The 24441-nt window shown below is 46.4% G+C and overlaps 1 long non-coding RNA gene across 1 annotated transcript; it reads right to left on the bottom strand.

The window, feature by feature from the left end:
• Positions 1-1749: 1749 nt before the first annotated feature.
• On the bottom strand, positions 1750-24408 carry LOC125634967 (uncharacterized). The gene is made up of 3 exons (XR_007356100.2): positions 24183-24408; positions 2389-2594; positions 1750-2117 (listed from the first exon to the last, which is right to left on the bottom strand). It is a non-coding gene; the product is annotated as an uncharacterized LOC125634967 (long non-coding RNA).
• Between the last annotated feature and the right edge of the window lie 33 nt (positions 24409-24441).

Below are 24441 nucleotides of genomic sequence, written 5' to 3'. Positions count from 1 at the left end.
CATACCGTGGTAGTCATATGCAAGCCAATGGGAATGTCCAGAAGGAAACAATGTCACTAATTGGCAAGGGGGCAACTGCACTGACCATCTTAAACAAGATTTAGTCTTTGAAAATCTACAGCTTAAAGACCAAATTATGAAACTTCAGTTTAACTGTTATTTCCATTTTAACATATGGATGGAAAAGCTGGAAATCCACCAAGTGTTTATACAGGCATTTCAATGCCTTCAAAAGCAAATCCCTTAGGAAAGTACGAGGTATTAATGAATTTATAACCAATACTGAGCTCCATCAGAGAATTCAATAATCATGAAGCTCTAATGTTACCCAGTAAAGAAGAGAGAAATATCTTGGATAAGTGTTAAGCATGAAGCAAGAGAACGCTGTTGCCTGCTGACTGTGAGGGTGTTGGTTCATGTTTTTGCTGTGACAATGCACAGGTTGATTATACCCCACGTCCTGCAACGAAGATTCACTAACTGGGCAAATCAACTTTGGTGGCTGTCTGGCTACCAGCTAGCAGACAAAACAGTAAAGCCATTGTGACTCTCAACACTTCTTTAAGGCATTTCAAATACTGCACCGTGTCGAGTCTCTTCCCTTATAAACTTTAAAAAGCCGTCTCTGGGAGGTGAACATCTAGGTCACAGCAGTGTGCCTAGAACAGTTTACATTTCAGATTGTTTTCATTAGTTGCAGCTCTGATATGTCTGAGTCTACGCTGAGGAGTAATCTTTGAACAAGACTCACACACAGCTGCAAACATCTCCCAGTCTTCTCAGTCACTAGCTGCAGCCTGTGTGCAGTGGGGAGATCTATGTGAGCCTCATTACTTTCTTCTGGTATTTTTCCACTCTAAAAAGCAATTCACACATGTGATGTTTACCCCTCTGAGGAATGCATCTGCTGTATTTCATTGTACACTTTTTAGAAGTGCAGCCATGTAAATATAAAACTTGGTGAAATAACTACTGAAAATAGGTGATTTATTTTCAAATCGATATCTGCCCTGATTATTCCAGTAGCTTGAGAGTACTGAACCTTGGGGTGGGGGGGTGCTGAGTCTTACAAGCCTCAATCATCTATTGTCTTTTATGTTACTGCTGTGAAAAGATGGGAAAGAGATGCTGAATCTCTACAGAAATATCTAATAAGGCATTGTAACGTGATCAGTAGTTTAACATTTTTACCAAATTTACTTGATTCATTAAGGCTTTTTTGATGTATTTGGGGAGGGATGATCCCTTGATTCCTCCAGGACTTTGAAGAGATGCCCCCCTTCATCTACCCTCTTGATGCTCACAAGCATCACGATACCACACATTGAATGCAAACACATTGCAAGTGGCCACAGGGCAGAGGGTAATTTAGCACAATTATTAGAAAGTGCTTAGTATGAATGTGACAGGTTTGTATTCTAGTTACATTGCAACATAACACTGAATTCAATTGGGGGAGTTGTTCAACCATGAATAGAGACTGTTCACCTCTAAGGGGTTGCAGGGCTGGGTCCTCAGAGGGTAGCTTTTTCATAGAATCATAGAAGATTAGGGTTGGAAGAGACCTCTGGAGGTCATCTAGTCCAACCCCCTGCTCAAAGCAGGACCAACCCCCAACTAAATCATCCCAGCCAGTGTTGACAGATTTTAGGAAGGTCAGAGAACAGTCAAGATATTTGTCTCCCTACGCGCATCTATCATCAGGGTTTAAGATCGCCCAAAATAAAAACCAATAAGGGAGTGTAGGAGTAAAATGCAGGTATGTTTATTAGACCAACAACAGTCAAACAAGGTAAGTAAACGGGATATGCTCTAAAGGACTGCCAACACAGATAAGTAAGGTAAATAGGTAAAGGTGACACTAACTATACTGACTGTGACCAAAAAGGGTTTACACCCTCTCCAAGATGGGTCCCAGGTAAGGGGTATGAGGAACTTGAAAGGTCTCTACCATTTCTTGTAGCTTATGTCTGGAGCTTCACGACCTCACGACGCAGATTGGGTCCGGAACCGACCAGGTGACTCAGTGGGGTGAGGAGTGGACCTCAGGCAACAGGTAGGTGGTAACTCTGCTTGATGCTGGTGATTCTTCTTTCTCCTATCCTGCATCGGCGTGGCTGCAAGTAAGATCCAGGTGAGAGGGTGGCAGCTAGAAGCTCACCCTTGCGTGCAAGTGTGTTAAACCCTCCCACAACCCTAAGGTGCAATGTTCTGGCTTATGCACCTGAGTAGAACACACTGCTGTGGTCCAGCACTCTGCCACTCAGATGGGCAGCCCCGTCCTTCTGGCATGCTAGCCCTTATATGCCCTGCTGTTCCTGGTCAGATTGCATGTCACATGGTTATTTGGTTTCCCACCTTTTCGGTGGGAAGGGCGAAAAACTATACCTGAGGAGCGGGAAGAAGGGCATCCAAGATGGATTCCTAGTTGTTGTTGCCAGAAATTCAAGATGGCGTGTGGTTATTAATGCCAAAACAGAAATTTCGCCCCTTCTGTCCCCTCCTTGTCAGCAACCATTCCCTTCAAACATCGGGATCTGATGCCGGCACACCTGGATTTCTTGTCTACCTTTCTGAAATTGTTGTGAGCCCACCTGTATTGTGACAAATGCAATATAAACATAAAAAATTGCAAAGAAAACAAGATCCTAAAAGATGCACCAATATGTGCCAGGATTCAGCAACCTTGGTGGGGGTCAGTGAACAGAGATTTCCACCAATTACTTATAGCCGCTGTCCTCTTCACTCTTTTGAGAAGAACCGCTTCTATTTGTTCTGATGAGTGGTGAACGATAAGCATAGCTGATTACATGGTTCTATGACCTCATTGACATGCCTGGTGAAGTCTGGGTGCTCCATCAGTTGGCTGATAAGTGAGATGTTTAGTCCCAGACTCACCAGTTCGACATGGTCATAAAGATAGTACGTAGTTTGAATGGCTCTAGATGTCATCCTTTCTGATTGAAACATCACACACCTCTATGGTTAAGACAAAACATAAGCACAAGTTTGGGTGGATGTCATTATCTAGTCATTATTGACAGGCTGGCTATGGTCAGGGGTTCCTATGGTCAGGGGTTCCTGTTTGATTAAGAAATGGCAATGTGGGTGGGGAGCCTTCTGAGGATATGGAACGGATTCTCCTCTGGTGTGACTCCATTGCCTTCATGAAGTTAATCCTGATTTACTCTAGCATAAGCAAAAGCGAATCTGCTCTTATAAATTCCCCACTTTGGCCTCTTGGAGCTCAGTACTAGAGCTGTCCCTGTGCAAGATGGAATAAAACTGTTCTCTCTTTGATTTTAAATGCTGTTTCTGACCAGCTTTGTTTCAGGGCCCTGCCACAGGTCCTCAACTCACGGAGCACAGCCCCAAGCCAGGACAGCCTGCAGTCTTGTGATTGCAATTCAGGAAACAAAATGTACATACAAAATCAAAAGCATCCTTCATTCCAGTAAGGCTCATGTTAATTTCAGTTCTTAATCAAGCAAGCTTACTGATCTGTGGAGAGAGAGACTGTCAAACAGATGTATCCCAGGATACCTCTTGTTTGTCTACAAAGCTTGATTCATAATTTTTCATAACAAAATGAAACACAGGTTGATGTTTCATTTCAACAAGTCTTAGTGTTCAACCTCTGACTGAGTAAATTCATTACAGGAACAGGGCCTAGGATTTGGGGGAGGAAGTGACATTCTTATTCAAGTCCATGTTTTATCCAGTCAAGTTTTAATTTGTTCACATCTGTCTTTATGGAAAATTGAAAGGGGCTATAATTACAGCCTGTTGGAAGCAAGTAGGTAAGAACCATACTTTCCGTTACTGAGGGGCCACTGGGATTAGAGAGAGGGATTTACATCTGGGCAGAGATTCTTTTTGCCTCTCTCTCTCTGCCATCTATTAAAACCTCATCACCAACCAATACACACTAAAAGGCATCTAGCAAAATCAGCTGAAGCCTCTCATGTGCCTCAAGGCTTCTGTCAAGAGAAGATCAACAGATGAGTAGGAGAGGGCTATCTTCTCTTTCAAAGAGCTGCCTTGACTGAGTGTTACACTAATATTTTAACTGGGCCGTACTGGGAAGGAAAGTTTCCCCAGTGGCTACAGAGAAGCACTTGAGTCTCTTGAGGTTCTAGGAAAGTGAGGGGGGGTGGGGGAGGGGAAGTTGTTTGACTTGGTTGTAACATAACATAACATGCCAGCTGTGCACACTGCACTCCAGCATGCAGACAGGTTACTGCGAAAGGCTGGGCTTTGCTTCTTGTATTTTGGGCTGTGATGTCATCATGGTTAGTGCTCTAGTTGGGTGTTGTTCCAGTGGGGACCACAGCAGGATTCACTACTGACTTAAAGTGGATGCTCTCTTCAGGCTGCGAGGTCTTTGGGTTCAGAGACAGATGATTGCACAGGCTTTCCTGCCACCATCACTTCCTTTTCTACAGCTTAAACTACTTACTGAAACAAAATACCACAGGGATGAGCACCTTATAAATGAGAAAGCTCTATTAGCAGTGCAACAAGGAATCATTTGTCTGATAGAAATAACCTGACCTTTCTGTAGTAGCTAGTTGTTTTTCAAAGCTTCATTCATACTAATTTAATTCTTGCCACAAGTTTGCCATAGGAAATATTATGATGGCTGTAAAGCGTTCGTTTTCCCCCAGTGACAAGAAACAATGACTAACCTGTTCCCTAACTGTTGTTCTTCGAGGTGTTGCCCATGTCCATTCCACTTCAAGTGTGCATGTGCCCAATTGGAGATTTTTCCCTCACTGGTATCCATCAAGGTGGCATACGTGCCCTCTGCTACCTCACACTGCTGCACTATAGGCTGAAGGACAAAGCCAACCCTGGCCCACCCCCCAGTGCCTTCTTACCAAACAGACTTCTACACCCAGGAGAAGGAGGGTGGGTTGTGGAATGGACACGTGCAACACATCTCAAATAGGTCAGTAACCATTCCTTCTTCTTCGAGTACAGCACATGTCCATTCCACTTTAGGTAACTCGGGAGCAGTTTGGTCTCGAGGTGGGATCAGAGTCTACCTGAACAAGCAGAATGCTAATGCTTTCCTGACTTCCAAAGTGTGGAGTCTCTTTTAATCTTCATGAGCATGAGACTTTGGTAGAAAGAAGGTAGATATGCTGCCTGCTTGACGTGGAAGTGAGACCACTTTTGTGAGACATGTCAGAGGGACAAGTGAATTTTGTCATTGAAGAAGGCTGTATATAGAAGTCCATACAATTGAGCACGTAGTTCACCTGCTTTCCTGGCTGAGGTGATTCCAACAGTAAAGTCTACCTTCAATGAAAGATTTAGCAAGGAACAGGTAGATAAATAGAACAATTATAAATCGGAGGATGGGGGGGGGAGGAAGCCAAGATAGCTGCCAGATGGACCTTGATGGAACTAATGGTTAGACATTGTTTTAGGAATAAGAGATAGTCCAGAATACAGCGCATTAGAGCCGGGTCCAGGGAAACCCTTGGCCCAGATGGAAACCCTCCTTATACTTTGCCAGGTCAGTATACCTAGTAGATGTCTTTCTACTACTTAAAAGTAGATCATGAACTCTCTTTGAACAAACCACTTCCTGGGAGGTTAGCCACGGCGCATCCAGCTGTCAGGTGGAGGCCCTGCAGGTTGGGATGGAGGAAGTGATCGTGATCCTGAGAGATTGGGGCTCAGTCTGGTGGTAGAGTCAGTGCCTGATTTTCACCAACAATCTGGGAAGGAGTGGAACTGAAGGAAATCTATATAGAAACTTGTCTCTGTAGGGCAAAAGGAAAGCATCTGGCTGTGACCTAATCAAGAACAAAACTGATGACACTTTCTGTTGACTTTCATTGCAAAGAGGTCTATATGGGGAGGCCCTCAGAACTGGAAAATGCATCGGGCCATGTCTGGAAGGAGAAACCACTCATGATGACTGGTGAAAGATCTGATAAATTGTTCTGTACACCCATAAAGTGAGAGGTTTTGAGGTTAATTGAACTGGTGATGCAAAAGTCCCATAGCCCAAAAGCCTCTCTGCATAGCAGAGTCAACTGGCCTCCTCCTTGCCTGTTCACATAGAACATGGCTGCTGTATTCTCTGTAAATACAAGCATATTTCTTCTCTTGACAAGCCAGTTGACTAGCCCTCAACTCCCTTACATTTATACATATTTAAATACTGTGTAGACCAGGGATTGGCAACCTTTCAGAAGTGGTGTGCTGAGTCTTCATTTATTCACTTTAATTTAAGGTTTCACGTGCCAGTAATACATTTTAACATTTTTAGAAGGTCTCTCTCCATAAGTCTATATATTATATAATTAAACTATTGTCGTATGTAAAGTAAACAAGGTTTCCAAAATGTTTAAGAAGCTTAATTGAAAATTAAATTAAAATGCTGATCTTATGCCACTGGCCTGCTCAGCCCGCTGTCAGCCTGGGGTTCTGTTCACCTAGGCTGGCAGCAGGCTGAGCGGGGCCAGCATCCGGGACCCCAGACCAGCAGTGGGCTGAGTGGTTCAGCTCGCTGCCATTCAGCCCACTACTGATCTGGGATTCTGTCCGCCGGCTCCTTCCAGCCAGGGTCCCGGCTGCCAGCCCCGCTGAGCCTGCTGCCAGTCTGGGATCCCGGCCCTGCGCACACAGAGTGGGTACCTACCTTCTCCCTGGTTCTAGCCCATTCTCTTCCTCTCTCTCTGCACTGAGCTAAGGGTGGGAGTGCACTGAACACAGGGATGGGGGTGAAGGAGCAGGCTGGGGGTTGGGGTGCAGGGTCTGGCCAGTAGCTAGAATGAGGGAGGGGGGTCAGGGTTGGGGCAAGAGGTTTGGGTGTGGAGTGCTTACCTGGACAGCTCCCATTTGGTGCGAGGAGTGCAGGTGGGAATGTGGGACGGTGCAGGAGCTCCTGTTTGGTGCTCAGGGTGGGGGTGGGAATGTGGGGGGTGCAAGAGTCAGGACATGAGGTGTAGGGGGGCTGGCTATGTGTGGGGGGTGCAGGAGTCAGGGCTGGGTATGTGTGGGGAGGGTTCAGGGCAGGAGGCTGCGGTGTGGGGGGGTGCATGGGTCAGGGCAGAGGGCTGGGTGTGTGTGAGGGGGTGCAGAAGTCAGGGCATGGGGTGTGGAGGGGCTGAGTATATGCGGGGGGTGCTGAAGTCAGGACTGGGGTCGTGGGGAGGTGCAGGGATCAGTGCAGGAGGCTGGGGTGTGCAGGGGTTCAGGGGTCCAGGCAGAGGGCTGGGAGTGTATGTGGGGGGGTGCAGGGCAGAGGGCTGGGGGTGTGGGCTAGGCTCGTAGGGGTGCTCCCAGCCCCCTGCCCAGAGCAGCTCACGGCAGGGGGCTGGAGGGGAAATGCCGATTCCACCCCCTTCCCCAAGGCCCCGTCTCCGCCTCCTTCCTGGAGCAGTGAGTGCGCTGCGGCTCTGCTTCTCCCTCTCCCTCGCAAGGGCCTGATCGGCAGCAGGGAGGGAGAGGAGTAGGGGCAGGAACCCAGCATGGCGGGGGAGCTGGGAGCTTGCCTGCCCTGCAGCAGTAGCCGGCAGGACCAAGCTTCTTCACTTTGCCCCCGCAGGGTGGGGGGAGGCGGAGAAGAGTGGGTCGGGGCGGGCAGGATTTTTAATGGCACGCTGCTGCCTGCTGGGGTCCCGGCCCCGCTCAGCCCGCTGCCGGCCTGGGTTCGGCAGCAGGCTGAGTGGGGCCAGCGGCTGGGACCCGGCAGGCAGCAGCGTGCCATTAAAAATTGGCACGCGTGCCATAGGTTGCCGACCCCTGGTGTAGACCATAAACCTTGTATCTGTAGGGAACCCAGGTGAGCTCCCCAACCTAGGGCGCAAGTGTCTGTATGCAGAGTTAAAGCTGGCTGAGGAGGGGCAAACAGAAGCCGCACGCACGAAGGATTTGTCCACCCGTTTAGAGAGGACAAGATCTGAGTGGGCACTAGCACCACCATGTCTAGAGGGTAATGAACTGGAGAGTACACCAAAGCTAGCAACTTTTACAGTTTCCTGAGATGGTGCCTGGCATATCAGACAACGTAAGTACATGAAGCCACATGCTCCAATGCCTGAGTCAATGTTGTACTATCACGGTAGGATAAGCCTTCAGCAATGGCCAGTTTCATCTGAAATCCTGACAGAGGAATAAAAGCCTTGGGTTCTGTAGAGTCTAGGACCACTCCTATAAACTCTGTGTTTTGTACAGAAGAGACTTCTCTGTTGATAAGTTCTAGTGTATTGAAGATGGATTGGAGGAGAGACCGGCGGGACAGCACTTGAGCTTGGATTGGCTTTTCATCAGCCAGTCATCAAAGTACATAAACACGTGTATTCCTGACCTCCTCAACAACATCACTACCATCTACATTGTGAAAACTCAGGAAGCTATGGACAGGCCAAATGGTAACATTATAAACTGGTAATGGAATTGATGGACCATTAATATGAGGAATTCCCTATGGCTTTGATGAATAGCCACATGGAAACATGTCTCTTTCAAGTCAAGAGCAGCATACCAATGTCCAGGATCCAGAAAGGGAATAATAGAAGCTAACATGACCATGAGAAATTTTATTTTCTTCAGATGTTTGTTGAGCTGCCACAGGTCTAGTATAAGGACTGAGAGCTTCTTTTGCTTTCAGGATTAGGAATTAGCGGGAGTAAAACTCCTTCCCCCTGAATAACTGAGGAACTTTCTCCACGGCTCCCTGCCGGAGGAGAGATTGCACCTCCCAAAGAAGAGCTTCACTATAAGAATGGTCCCTGAAAGGGATGAGGAAGGAGGGATGTGAAGGAGGGATAAAAATAAATTGAAGGGTGTATCCCAATTCCACTGTGCTTTAGGACCAGCTGGTCTGAAGTGAAGCAGGACCAAGCATTTAGGCAGTGGGATAGCCAGATAGCAAACAGAGGAGTAGGAGAAGCTGGCACCATGGAAGCTGATATGCTGTCCTTGATAAACACATCAGAATATTTGCTTTGCTCCCAGATTGGCTACATGAACGAGGAGTTGCAAATGAAGGAGGGGTGGTCTTCTTCTATAACCTCTGCTCTTTTTCTTGTTAGCTCCTGGTAGCAAGGCATGAAAGTAGGAAAGTGGTGTGGCTGCTGAGGAGAGAACTTCCTTTTCTTTGTGGCAGGTGTATAAATGCCCAGTATTTTTAGCATTACCCAGAACCCCTTCAGCCTATGCAGTTTGTCAGAGCAGGCTCCTCAATGGGCAGATCCTATATGATCTGTTGGACCTCTTGAGGGAGACCTGATGACTGGAGCCATGAACATCTATGTATTGTAATGGTCAATGCCATCCTGCAGAGTCAGCAGCATCCAGACCTGTCTGAAGTGAGGTTCTAGCCATTAATTTACCCTCATCCACCACTGTAAGAAATTTTTGCCTCATGCCTTCTGGAAGTCGGTCCTGAAATTTTAATACACTGTACTAGAGGTTAAAGTCGTAGTGTCCCAGCATTGGCTACTGGTTAGCAATCCTGAGCTGCAGGCCAGCCATTGACTAAAGCTTTCTTCCAGACTGAGTATTTTAGTATCCTTTGATTTTGGGCAGATGCCTGCTGCCCCGCCCCCATGATCTCACTGCTTAGCAGCTGAGACCAACAACCACCCCAGTAGGAGGGGTGTAAAAATGCTTGTACCACCCCAGAGGGTACAAAATACTCGCATTCAGCCCACTTTAATGTGGGTGGAAGGGAAGCCAGAACCTGCTATAGTACTATGGTGGGCTCCAGAATAGCTTCATTAATTGGAAGTGCCATCCAAGGTGGTCCTACAGCAGTCAACATGTCAATCAGACTAGCGAAATCTCTTCCACCTGGATATCCAAGGTAGAAGTCACCCTCATTGATGGGGGGAATAACCTTCTGACACCACTGCCTTGTCAGGTGAAGAGGAGGATTGGGGATGGTGGAGCCTCCTCTGGCACAACCAAGGTGAGGATTTACCAGAGGACCATCCTCCTTTTCAGTATTAAGTGCAGTACTGTGCAAGGGCTTCCCACTTGTACTAGGCCTTGACACCTACTTGAGGAAGCAGAGCTGGTAGGACAACATGCAGAAGATGACCTGTTGGAAGGCAGAAACCCCCAAAAGGTTCCAAAATAGGCATTGGTCAGGACCCAGAGCCCAATTCCTTCGAGACCATAGATCCATAATGGCACGCCAAGATGGGCCCATCAGTAGGTTCCATTGGGGTAAGCCCTTGGAGGGGAATGGTGAGGTACAAGACATGACTACAATACGTATGACCCAACCTCTGAGTCCAAAGATGAATCAGCTTCCTCTGACCAATGGAGGGGCTGTTCCTATCAGTGCCAGTGAACAGTGCTGAGAGCCCAGAAAAGATGGCATGGGAGAGATTGCTGCTGGTTTCCCTCTGGATGGCACAAACGATGAAGCAATTAAAGATCTAGAGTGACCACAGTACCAAACGTTGGGTGGTAGTGATGAGTTGATAGCCGCTTGCTGGTGTGACAACACAGATGGCACCACTAAAAACTCAGTGGTACCACTTCAGGGGCCTGTCGCAATGTGGCCTGTGCTGGCACTGGCATCAACAGTCTCACATGAGCAGACGACTGCTACAGGAAGTGCCTCAACTTTGAGTGCACTCTACTTCCTTTGCTCACATGCTTGCTGGACTTTGGTGACAGGGATCTCCCAGAAGCCGAGTCCTTCCAGGACAACTTGCAGTACTTCTTCCTCAGCACTGGGGAAGGAGACTGGTGCTAGGATCTAGCCAACACAGGAGGGCTGCTCCTGATGGAAGCAGGAGTGCTCGGCAGCCATTCTGAGCGGGAAGACTCTGCAGGTGGGCACAGAGCTGCCTCCATCTGTAGAAATTTAAAGTCTGGCTGCCATGTCTCTCTTGATCCTTGGTGTAAAGTCCCTACAAATGGAGACCAATCCCTGATCAGAGACTCTCAGAAACACTTTAGGCAACTGCACTGAGGGTCACTTACTGACACTGGCTTTCTGCAGGAATGACCAAGTTTGAAACCTGGTGACATGGGCATGCTTCAGCCCTGATACCGAAACCCAACAAAGGGAACCAAAGTGCATAACAACACTGAAAAAGAGACAATACTAAAAACCACCCGACGCCAAAACTATGGCTAAAGCAGTACCAACTATGTACAGAATAGGCAAACTGGGAAAACTTGCAAAGGTAGGATAAGATGCTACAACAAATGTCACGGGCGCTAAGAAGGAACTGAGTGGGGATGCTCTGCCATTTATACCATTGTGCAGTGGCACGAAGTGGGCACATGCACCACCCCAGCTGGTACCGCTGAAGGAAAAAATCTCCACCAACTGTGCACTGAGTGCACACACAACGGAATGGCATGGACATGTGCAATCACTCGAAGAAGAATTGTTTGCATGTCCATCAGCTGTTCAAATATTTTTAAACAAGTATGTTGTGCTAGTTTGTATAGGTATAACAAGGGCGACTGAGGGGAAGAAAAGGAGGATAGAAAAGCTGCCTGCCCTAGTGCACGCATCGTTTATAGTCCTCAATGGAACTGACATTGTCACAAGCACTTGGCATTCATTCCTGTGTGAATGTGGCATGATGAATTCTTGGCTTTCCATTTATCAAGGGTCAGTGGATTCAAGACAAAGTTAAAATGGATCTTTAAAGTGCCATGGGTTAGAAAACATGCAAGTTAAAGTCCAAAGGAATTTCTAAACCTCATGGCTTTGGAAGATGTAGAAGGGCCAGAATCTGGCATAAAACTTAAGTGACGATTCATGCTTTTATTACTTACTGTGACATTTAATTGCCCTAGTGGATGGTTTCACACACTCCCAGACAGAATTCTGTCCAGATTAAAAACTGCAGATTGTTACAGCAGAAATCTTGCCCACCCGAAGCATTTTCAACATGTCCACCTGTCAGTCTTTGAACTGACTACTCAGGTCTCATACAGATAGGATAGATATTCTGTTTTACAGAAAATATCTGGTGTGGCTTATTTTAGCAACTTCCTTGTGATTTATTCATTGAGTGAAGCATTGAGGTCCAGCCAAGAAGCTGCCCAATGATTCACACCTACAGGTGTAAAACCACCAGGCTCAGAGATTTATGTGTAGCCAGGTCGTTCAAATTGGGAATTGCCCGGTCTTTCTCCTCCTGACACTATCTCAGTTTCAGCTTTCAAGTTTCATCTCAGACTGCACCTGTCTGACTTGCCATATTCCAAAGCACAATGAAGTGCTAATTTACTTTTCACTGAAGTACCTTGGCATTCAGCATCTGGAAGCGTGATGGCTTGATGTGATCCATCTATCTTTGACAGACTGATTCTCTATTAGTAACTTCAAACCTGATGACTTTTGTAAAGGTAAACAACAGGAGGAGAAGGTGGAGATATTGATAATACATGGCACTTCTACAGAGTCTTTTATCTAAGAATCTCAAATTTCTTAAACAATTGATGGAGCCTCACAACACTCTGGTGAAGCAGGCATTATTGTAATTTTGCAGATATGTAAAGTGAAGCAAGAGAAATGACATAAATCGCTCAAGGTTACAAAGGGAGTCTCTTTCAGACTAGGATTAGAAACCATGGATGAAATCCTGGATCCACTGAAGTCAGGGGGAGTTTTGCCATTGACTTCAACCCAAATCTCCTGACGCATAGACCCATAAGCTATCCACTGGGCCATGCTTCCTTCCTCTTCATATAGGGATAACTGGGGAACATTACCTCATCAAGAGCATTTTAAGATGCCCATTGGTTGCATTTTTAAAAGGTCATCCTAATTTTACTGTGGCCTCTTTCAAGTCCAGCAAGCCTGGCTTGCAGGATATCAGAGTATCTCAAAATAAATGTTGGAAAAAGTATGGAAAGAGAGTCATAGGTGAGAGGTGCTGGCCACTTTGTTTCATTCAGTGTTGGAAGATGCTCAGATGTTACACGGATGGGTGTAGTGTAAGTAGGGGAACAGAATAAAATCCTAAACTAAGGCTGATAAAACCTTTATATTTCATCATGACTTATTCTTTCTATAGCCATAATGTAATGATTCTGGCTGACCCTGAACTTTGAAAACCTCCCTCCATTTTTTGCCATCTTACATTGCTTTAGACATTAGGCAATGTGTTTTCAAATCAGATTGCAGGAGTTAGCATCTAAGAATCCCATGCCACTTCTCCTCGCAAGGCCTTGTTCATCATTTTAAAAAAAAATTGCCCTAAGCTAGTATGGTTCTTAAAATGAAATATCAAAGTGTTGTAGTTTTCTGTTTGTTTTAGCTGTTTGATAAAAGATTAAAGTCTATTCCCTAGAACGGTGTTCAACACACCACAGAGTGCTCCCCAGTGAAAACAACCAAGAGATGGCAACTTCTATCTTGTTTGATTCCCAGCATTCAGTAGAATAACTAATCATGTCTCAGTGCTCTGAAAGCTGGTCAAGACTCATTCCTGTATGGTAGGTACTGTCAAATGCAAAGAACTGAAGGGAGAATGGGAGTCTCCCTTCAAACTGTGGATGTATCGATGCAGCTGTGCCACTGTAAGCTCTGTAGCATAGCCATAACCCAAGACTGAATCTCCTTTGTGAATCTGCCCCTCCTGGTGCATGGGTTGTAACTGGAAGCTAGCCAAGTCTCTAAGCTCTGCCCCAACACCATGGAATTGCAAGTAGCACCAAATATGAGAGACAAGCTCATCCTTGCCATCCAGAATGCAGAAGCCAAGACAGTTTTAAGCTCTGGTAGACTCTGCCACTGTGCTTCGTGTGCGTGATTTTCTCTGCCGAGGAACATTTCATATAGCTGATGATTCCCGGGAGCTCTTTGCCTGTGAAACAGACCTGACCTTTTCAAGCTCTTTACTCCAGGGTGCTTTACAATAACTAAAACCATTCATTGAAACATCACCACGTAAACCAAGGTTACAAATCCAGCCAAGCTTGTAAACTGATGCCATTAACATTGCTTTTGTTATTAGGAATGAACATATGCAAATTCCCAGCTTTGTGATTTCACCCTTTCATCTCTTGATGGTGATAGAGTCAGGATATATTCATTGGCTTTAGCTACATCTCTCCTATGTAGTAGTCCTCTCTGTTCTAGGGCAGCTCAGTGTTAAGGTATAAAACAAATATCACCTGCAAAACCTCACCTGCTGCCAACTGGGCGCTTGTGCAGAGAATACCTTCAGGTATCATATACCTCCAGCTCTGAACTGTCATTAATCACAACACATCAAGGATATGTAACTATAGCTCCTTCTGGCTCCTGTCCTGGTGCAGCCCCAGTCAGCCACTCTGTCCCTCCCAGGCTTGGGGCAGGTTCTCAGCTGCTTCACTATGTGATGATCTGCTCCCTGTAACCCTCTTGTCCAGAGCTCAGACACACACCCCGTCACACTCCTTCTCTCCACATCCCTGGAACAACCAACATTTCCTCTTCCCGGAGCAATTAGCTCTTCCTTCCCCTTAGGACAAGCTTTTAAAGGGGCCATGCTGTACTCTATAAACTACAAGGGGGTTACAAATATAACTATTTCTCTTACTGACACAAACAAAACAGTAGAGAGGGTTCCAATTACTGATTCAAGAAGAATGTAGTGTCCATCAGGTCATAGAGGATGGGGATTTCTCAGGTGTGCGTATATAGTATTCATCCATAGTTGCCATGTCTCCAATGACCTCATATTAATACCTGTAGGGCTAAAATCCCAGTAAGTTGAAAGTTAGGAATCAGAAAAAACTTTGTCCAAAGAAAGGCCCCAACACACCACCACCAACTTCATCACCTGTAGCTTTAGGAAAGCCAAACTTCAGCTAGACTTCTCCTTTTTAACCTGAAGCAGAAACACTTCTGTGCTCCAGCACCAGTCATACAAATCAATATTATACCCTGTTTAATACACACACTGATTTGCTGGTAATGTTTCAGCTCACAGAGCTTTTGTCAAAATGATTTAAGCAGACAAGTCATCTGCCGCCCAATCCATAATCGGGTTTTCATGCTTAGGTTGTCCTAAATGCACATGTATAGGATCAAGGATCTTGCTGCTGGAAAAATTGAATTGCTCAGTTGAAAAACGTCACAGTCTTTCAATAGCCCATATCCTAGCTCTCTCTCTCTCTCTCGCTGCAATGGGTATACCAAGTAGGTAAGAGAACAAAACATTTATTTTATATCTTAATTTATAAAATGTGTCCTATTACAAGAAGCCTTAGTGTAAACATACACAATTGAAAACAACAATTACTGTTTAAAATCACAAGATTCCAGCTCTCTCAATTTACAAACACAGTCGTACATCCTGCTAAACCTGCCTGCACCCTTCCTCAAGCACAACCTGGGGGCAAGAAGAGGATCCACCATGCCTACAAGGTCAGGAAACTCAATTCCAGAGTTGAGCAGCCTCCACTAATAGCATCCAGTCACCTGCCTCCTTATACTTAGCTCTGGGAACGGAATTGCTTGAGGGCATCATTGCTAGAGTCCTGCACCGATAAAAATTTATATCCGCAGATGCAGACACCCACGGATATAAATCGGTATCCGCAGAACAGCAGGGCTCTCCCAGGAACCGCAGCAGTGAAAGGAGCAGAACGTGGGGCCAGAGCGCCATGTCAGCAGCTCCTCTGGCACAGCTGTTCCGCCCCCAGCCCCACCCCACTGGCAGCTGTCCCTGGTGGCACGCTCATGTTCAAGTGGCACACACGCCCCCAGACAGGAGATGCAGACAGCTGCGTGGAAGGGGGGGGGGGAGGAGGAGGACTGGGGGTGGGCAGAGCCGGATTAACCTTTTGTGGGCCCGGCGCCCAACATATCTGTGTGCCCCATGGGGGCAGTAGAGCATGGTGCAGGGGGGTTGGGCCCTGGAGTGAGTGGCTGGCCAGGGGCATGGCATGGCGGGGCAACCCTGCTCTGCCCAGCCCAGGGTGAGGGCATTATTTACAAACTGGCAGTTGCCAGACGCACAGTGGCCCACCCAGCCCTATGCTGCCAGCATGCCCCTTCCCCTCCGGGGGGGGCATGACATGCCACAGAGCCCCCCCACCCAACACTGGAACAGCCCTCAAATTCCCTATGGCACAACACCACCCACGCCAGGATATAGATATTCAAGCCTGTCTGTAAAGACCTATACTTTAAGAATTTAGGTATATGTTTATCATTTAGCTAGTTATAGAGGCATAAAAGAAAGAATCTGTGTAAGGGCCTTCTCTCACCATGACAGTCAATCTGGGGCTGTTGGAAAGGTGAACCAATCTATCACCTCCAGAGAAAGGGAAGAGCCTAGAAGATGTAAAAGGAAATTTAGTTTGATAGTTTTCTGCCTGTTAAGAACTCAACTTATCAATAGACACAGCTGGGAAACCCTTATGTCTTTATAGATGTAGTTGTGAAAACCTCACTTCTGTATTGTTTTGTCATTATAGTTCCCCCTTTACTATTGTTTATTTGCATGGTCTCTGTTTGGTTCTGTGATTGTTTCTGTCTGCTGTATAATTAATTTTGCTGGATGTAAACTAATTAAGGTGGGGGGATATAATTGGTTAGCTAATCATGTTACAGTATGCTAGAATTGGTTAGGTAAATTTCAGTAGAATGATTGGTTAAAGTACAGCTAAGAATATTACTATATAAATTAGGGGCAAACAGGAAGTAAGTTGGGATTCAAAATAAGAAAAAAGGAACTTGGATTTAAGCTTGTTGGAAGGTCACCCCAATAAACATCAAATTGTTTGCACTTTCGGACTTCGGGTATTGTTTCTCTCTGTTTATGCGAGAAGGACCAGGGAAGTGAGAGGGTGAAGGAATAAGTCCCCTAACAAGCCCCTCCACAACTGCCCAGCACCTCGCACAGAACCCCCACTCCCTAGTGCCCAACACACACAGATCTTCCCCACCCCCTCACAGCCCAGCACCCCGCCCCTCCAGACGACCTGCCTCCCAGCTGCATGCACCAGCCCTGCTGAGAGGCGACTGTCTGCCAGTGCAGGTCCCATGGTGGGGAATAACTCCAGCCCCTCGGGAGCGGTACAATCAGCCAGGGCCTGCCCCAGCCAGCCTCCCTTAGGACCCACTCGCCTGGAGGGGCCCAGCCAAACCCGCATACTGTCCCACCCAACTGGCTGAGACTGGCCAGGCTTCTGCACCAGTCCCAGACAGCTCAGCTCTGGGGAGGCAGGTGAGGCCCCACAGGTGGTGGGAAGCGGAGACTTCCTGGAGCTGGAGGTGCACTGGGGTCCGTTCAGGGGGCAGAGAGAAGCCAGCGGGTGGGGCCAGGAGGTGAAGAGGAGCCCTCGGTGGGTAGGCCGGCCAAGAGGAGCAAGAGCTGGGCAGGATGGGGAGAGCCAGCGGGCTGCTGGGGTCTCAGGCACAGTGCAAGCAGAGCAGGGTAGTGCGCCTTCTGAGCATGGGCCTGGCTCCATGGCATCACTGACTCCATTGTAAACCTGGCACTGGAGGTGGGGCTGCAGGTACAGCTGCGCCAGAGGAGCTGCCGGCGTGGGGCACTGGCTCCTGGGAGTGGCAGCTCCACGTTCTGCTCCTTTTGCCGCTGCGGTTCTCGTGAAAGCCCTGAGGTTCTGCGGATACCCATTTATAGCCACAGCTATGAATTTGTATCCACACAAGACTCTAGCCATCTGAACTCAAATGTCTGGGCAGTACATGAGGAAAGGTGTGGTCTCTTAAATAGCCAAGACCCATTAAAATCAAAATCTTGAACTGATCATGTAACTGAATAGTAATCCAGAGTTTTTCTGCTGTAACATACTGCTGGCAGCCAGTACCACCAGAGGCTCCAGGGAGGCCCTATACAGAACGCATTCCAGTAAGCCAATATGGAGGTCTCAAATGCAAGTCACCGTGTTTGCAGAAAATGGTGTGTTCTAGCCTGAGAAAAGGGGAGACAACTATCCTGGGAAGGGGTTGGACAATTTCAAGCAGGTACGCCCAGGAGATAAGAAAGGACTCATAAATCCAAAACTGCTTCTTGTTTGTAAACCACCAGTTGAACTAAAGCACTGTGTCCCCTAGCTGGAGGCCGCAACAGGTTTAAAGGTTCATAAATTGTGTGTGTGTGTGTGTAGAAGAGAGTTAGAGTGAGTTTGTCCATTGTGTGCTTGCTTGAAGATTACAGTGTGGTCTGTTTTGGGGGCTATGTGCTGAGCCAAGTGGCCTAGCAGGCTACACTGAGAGCTTGCTATCAAGGCTCTTGCCTGCTATTCCTTGATCCCTAATCCCTTTAGGATCTTCTGACAAGAGGGCAGGGCTAACTCAGGGAGAAGAGAGGGGTTAAAAAGTCAGCTCCTAAACAACCAGTGGATCAACAGAGACTTTTGCAATGGAGTTTAGAGAGGGAGCATGAGAAGCAGCTACATCCAACAAACATTCTCTAAATTTAGGCCAATAAACATCCTTCACCCCCTCAAACAAACAAGACCCAGCAAGAGTAAAAATAATGCAGGCAGAAGTACAGCAGCAGAGTAGGGGCAATCCAGTTTATTGCACTGAATGCAGCAGATATTATTATGATGTATGTATGCATTCAGTGCTGGTAGCTTATAGCCCTACAGGGTATGGGTTCCTGAGGACAGAGTGGCTGAACTGGAGGAGTTAATGGAGACAGAAAGGTACATAGAGGCACAATAGAGCAGTCCCACCCCCCCACCCCCCCGTCTGACAGCCTGTGTGCTGTTAAGAAGGATGAAAATCTCAAAGAAGGAGATCATCAAGCTAGACTGTAGTGACACAGTCCCATAGTTGAGACCCTCCTTCCAGATGATATCATGGTATCCTCTCACACTGAGGATACCCATCTTGAAGAGGGAACACCAGTTACTAGAACGAGCAAGGTAATAGTGGTGGGAGATTCAATTATAAAAAATACAAATGCTTGAAATCTTAATACTAACATGGGTGAACTAGAATGCCTGGCATAAAAGGAGAAAATTGATATAATGTGCATTACAGAAACTTGTTGGAATGCAGATAATCAATGGGACATGGTAATACCAGAGCACAAATATATAGAAACAACAGGGTAGATTGTGCTGGTGTGGGAGTGGCATTATATGTGAAAGAATGCATAGTGGCAAATACAGTAAAAATCGTAAATTAACCAAACTGTAACATGGAATCTCTATAGATAGAAATTCTCTGCTTGAACAAGGAGTATAACAGTAGGAATATACTACCAACCACCTGACTTGGATGATGATGGTGATTGTGAAATGCTCAGGAAGATTAGAGAGGGTACAAAGGCAGAAAACACTATAATAATGGGAGATTTCAACTATCCTCATATTGACTGGGTATATATCACCTCAGGAAGGGATTCAGAGAGAAAATCCTTAGACACTGACTGCTTCTTGGAGCAGGTTGTCCTGGAACCCACAAGGGGAGAGGCAATCCTTGATTTAGTCATAAGCGGAGCATGGGATCTTGTCCAAGAGGTGAATATAGCTGAACCACTTGGTGGTAGAAACCATAATGTAATTCAATGTATCATCTCTTCAGGGGACGGAAATGCCAAAGAAATCAACCATTGTAGCATTTAACTTTAAAAATGAGAACTACATAAAAATGAGGAAGCCAGTTAAATGGAAATTAAAAAGAAGTCACAAGGGTGAAATGCCTGCAAACTGCATGGAGACCATGCAAAAACACCATAATAGAGGCTCAAACTATATGTATACCCACATGAAAAATAAAAAGTAGTAAGACGACAAAAAAAAAAGCCACTAGGGCTAGCCATCAGATTAAAAGAGGTAGTTAGAGACAAAAAGACACCCTTTAAAAATTGGAAGTCAAATACTCCTGAGGAAAATAACAAGGAGAATAAATTCTGTCAAGTCAAGTGTAAAAGTATAATTAGACAGATCAAGAAAGAATTTGAAGAGCAACTAGCAAAAGACACAAGAACTAATAGCAAAAAAAAAATGTTTATGTAATCTGAAGAAGGGAGGCTGACAACCAGTCAGTGGGGGCCCTGTACTATGCTAAAGGAGCACTCAGAGATGATAAAGGCCATTATGGAGAAGCTAAATGAATACTTTGCACTGGTCTTCACTGCAGAGGATATGAAGGAGAGCCATACACCCGAGCCATTCTTTTTAGGTGACTATCTGAGAAACTGTCCCAGATTGAGGTGTCAGTAGAGGTTTTCGAACAAATTAAACAATAAATCACCAGGACCAGACAGTATTCACCCAAGAGTTCTGAAGGAACTCAAATATGAAATTGCAAAACTATTAACTTGTTATGTAATCTATTGCTTAATTAAGTCTCTGTACAAGATGACTAGAGGGTAACTAAAGTAACGCCAATTTTTTAAAAAAGGCTCCAGAGACTATCCTGGCAATTACAAACCAGGAAGCCTAACTTCAGACCAGGCAAATGAGGTGAAACCACAGTAAAGAATAGAATGATCGGACACACAGATAAAAACAATATTTTGGGGAAGAATCCACCGAGCTTTTATAAAGGGGAATCATATCTCACCAAGTACAATTCTTTGAGGGGGTCATCAAGCATCTGGACAAGGGTGATCCAGTAGATATAGTGTACTTGGACTTTCAGGAAGCCTTTAACAAGGTACCCTCAAAGGCTCTCAAGTAAAGTAAGCAGTCATGGGATAAGAGAGAAGGCCCTCTCATAGTCAGTAACTGGTTAAAAGATAGGAAAAAGGATCAGAACAAAGGGTCAGTTTTCACATTGGAAAGGGGGAAAATAGCTGGGGTTCCCCAGAGTTCTGTATGGGGACTTGTGCTGCTCAACAAATTGATAAATGATCTGGAAAAATGAACAAACAGTTAGGTGGCAAAGTTTGCAGACGATACAAAATTAATCAAGATGGTTAAGTTCAAAGCTGACTGCAAGAGTTACAAAGGGATTTCACAAAACAGGGCAATAAAATATCAACAATGAATTTCATCTGCCAAGTGCAAAGTAATGCACATTGGGAAACATAATTCCAACTATATACACAAAATGATGGGAGTCTAAATTAGCTGTTACCCCTCAAGGAAATTATCTCAGAGCCGTCATGGATAAGTTTTGAAAACATCCGCTCAATGTGCAATTAGGATCCATTAAGAAAGGGATAGATAATAATAATGCCACTCTATAAATCGATGCTATGCCCATACCTTGAATAATGTGTGTTCAGTTCGGGTCTCCCCATGTAAAAAAATATTAGAATTGGAAAAGATGCAGAGAAGGGCAACAGAAATTATTAGGGGGTATGGAACAGCTTCCATACGTGGAGCAATTAAAAAGCCGGGGACTGTTCTGCTTAGAAAAGGGGGAATGTGATACAGGTCTATAAAATGATGAATGGTGTGAAAAAAGTAATTGTTATTTACCCCTCCATGTAACACATGACCTAGGGGGTCACCCAATGACATTAAAACAAAAAAGCAGATTTAAAACAAATGTAAGGACTTCTTCACACAACTCACACTCAACCTGTGGAACTGGGATGTTGTAAAGGCCAAAAGTATAGCCAGGTTTAAAAAAGGAATTAGATAAGTTCATGGAAGATAGACCTATCAATGGCTATTAACTATAATGGTCAGGGATGCAACTCCATGCTCTGGTTGTCCCTAAACCTCTAACTATGAGAAACTGGGTCACTTAAAATTGCTCTGTTCAGTTCATCTGTCACTGACCACTGTCAGAAGACAGGATACTGGGCTAGATGGACCACTGGTCTCACCCAGTAGGGCTGGTCTTCTGTTTGCCAGCATTTTGCCCATGGGGATGAAAAAAAATACAAAAAGCTGATCCCATCTGCCTCCTGAGAAACCCCCCAAAGAAAGTTTGGATTTAATGTTAGATGTCTGAGAAAGGGTGGGTGGGGTGTCCTGGTGTGTGTTTTCCTACTGAAAGGGAGTGAGTTTTCATTAAAGAAGAGAGATTAGGCTGCCTTTCTGTGAGGCTGGCCTAGCCTATGGTTTTCTTACCTGGTAAATCAGATAAGGAGGAATTTCAGATTGCCCTGTAATCCTATCCCTTTCATTCAACCCTAGCCTTCATTCTAAACTAGGAGAAGAAATCCCACCACCTTCACCATGTTTTAACCCATAATACTCTGTGCACCACCAAGAACAGAGTATATTGGTAATTAACCTGGGAGAGTCTTGGGTAATGTTTTTAAGGGTAATGTTTTTAAGGCTGACGACAGCCAGCAAGACTTCAGATAGGTTTTCCTGGCCTTTTAGGGAAAACCAAAAATACCTCATCCTGCTGTAATTCCAATAGTTAGCAAATGGCTAATTAGACTTTTAATTTAGTCATGGAATGTTTACAAAATTATAAGAGAGCGCTCATCCAGTACTCTCAGTATCACCGAGAGACTTTTAAAAATACACAAATGGAGAAGGGATCGAAAGCTGAAGAAACAGGCACACAGTTCAAGGTACACACACGCACATTTTCTCTTTCTCACTGCTCCACTTCCCTATCCAGGGTCCTTTGGTAGTATTGGATTCTATAGGGATCTCTTTCTGCTTTGAATACAACTCAAGATTTTTTTTTAGTTGATAGAAAGAGTCTTACTCTTCAACAGAAGTTTAGTGGTTTCTTTTGGGAGGCTTTTAATTTCATGACTGTGAAAATGTGCTTCAGCAAATACCTGTAGTCCTCATACGCAACCCAAAGTAATGGGGGCAGGGCCTGTCTCTTTAAGAGAAAGAATACCTCTCCTTTTCCTGGTTTGGAGCCAGAGCCCATAACGATGGCTACCATATCAAAGTATGGGAAGGGTGAGGGCCAGTGCCCATCTTATAGATTTTGTTTCTAGAAAAAGACTGCGTTTGTAGCAAACATACCCCTGGAAACAATGGAGGAAGTAGGTGAGGATGCTGGGAACACATCAGCTTTGTGTGTGTGAAGAGGGGAGAATTTTCTGGAAGGAGAGGTAAAGTCAGATTCAGCCACCAGGAAAGGCTCATTAATCCACTCTAGCATCTCAGCAGAATTGTGGGTTTGACCACTGACACCCCTTATCTACAGAAGTCATGACACCTAGATTCTCGGGCTGCTTCATGGAGACCTTTGCCTCCACAATCTTCTTTCCCCCTTTAGGGAAAATGCATGGACAGCTCAAGAACTGCTTCAGCCACTGCCTTGCTCGACTGTGGAAAGGGGATTTCATGGTGAAAGCCAAAATGGCCCTGTAGCGATGCGACGACTCACCGGTGTGGAGCCTCCTGCTGGTCATCTGGGAATTAGCTCTTTTCCAGCTTACGGAGCGCCCTCTGCAGGCTGGTGTCTCACCTGCCGCTGACCCTGTGTCCCTCCCGGACCCCGGTGCCCCTTTAGCTTGGGGTTCTGCCCCAGAAATATCCCCACATTCTGGGTCTCCCTCCCTGGGGAACCCCCAACCCTCTAAATCCATCTTGCTTCAGTGGCTACTGCCAGTCATCATCTAATCCCCCGCTCATTGGGGCAGACTGCAGTGTAACAGCCACTCATCATTGGCAAGGGGTTAGGACCAGGTGCCTCTGCCTATTCCCAGGCTGCCCCTCTGCAGACCCCGTACCTTTCTGGGCCTTTACCAAGGCCTTCAGTCTGGGGGTTTACCAGGCTGGAGCTCCCCAGCTTCCTTTGCCCTTCCCCAGCACTGCTCCGCTTAAGGTACCTCGCTCTCAGGCAGCTAGCCCTTCCCACTCAGCTTCTGGCCCACAGCCCTCTTATAAGGGCCAGCTGGGCCCTGATTAAGCCAGCCACATCTGTGGTCAGCTACATAGTCAGGGCCAGCTCTAGGTTTTTTGCCACCCCAAGCAAAAAAATTTTTTGGCCGCCCCCTCCTTTTTCATGTGAGGCTTTTACACGTGTATCTGCCTGTACCTGAATTGGGGTCCTGCCAAATGAATTAACAGTACTGGGGTTCACCCCGGCTTTCAGCAGCAGCCACACCCTCTTCACGTCCCCCTGAGCCGCGGCGTTAGCCAGCAGGTCCCTCTCGCCGCCTGCACGCCTGAGGGCACCAAACAGCCAGCTCGCCCCGAGCTCCCCCACTCCACTGCGTTAACTAGCGGCACTGCTGGGACTGCCCAGCATGATAGATTTGCACCGCCTTTTTTTTCCTTACAGTCCCACCCCACCCCGATCCTGCAGGGGCACCTGTGTGCAGGGCTCCCCCCCGCCGCGGGAACGATCCCAGGAGTAACTTGGCCGTCGTCTCCCTGCTCACCTGCTCACGCGCACTCCCCATGCAGCGAGAGACCGCAGGGAAGTGGCGGGGGCGGCTGCAGTGGCTGGGTTTGGAAAGCAATCCCTGCCCCTCGCAGGCGCCCTGCCGAGAGCTGTCCCCCTCCCCTGCTAGCGCTGCGTGCCTTCCTAGCTTTCCTCCGCCCTGATGCTTCACTCCCTGCACAGCCGGTCTCCTCTCCTCCCAGCTGCAGTGTGTCCCCCCGCCTTGCTCAGTCACCCCCGCACACGGGCATCCCCCC

Source organism: Caretta caretta, chromosome 3, assembly GCF_965140235.1.
Source record: "Caretta caretta isolate rCarCar2 chromosome 3, rCarCar1.hap1, whole genome shotgun sequence".
Taxonomy (NCBI): domain Eukaryota; kingdom Metazoa; phylum Chordata; order Testudines; family Cheloniidae; genus Caretta; species Caretta caretta.
Note: the sequence above shows the minus strand (reverse complement) of the source record. Positions and strands in the feature narration are given on the sequence as shown.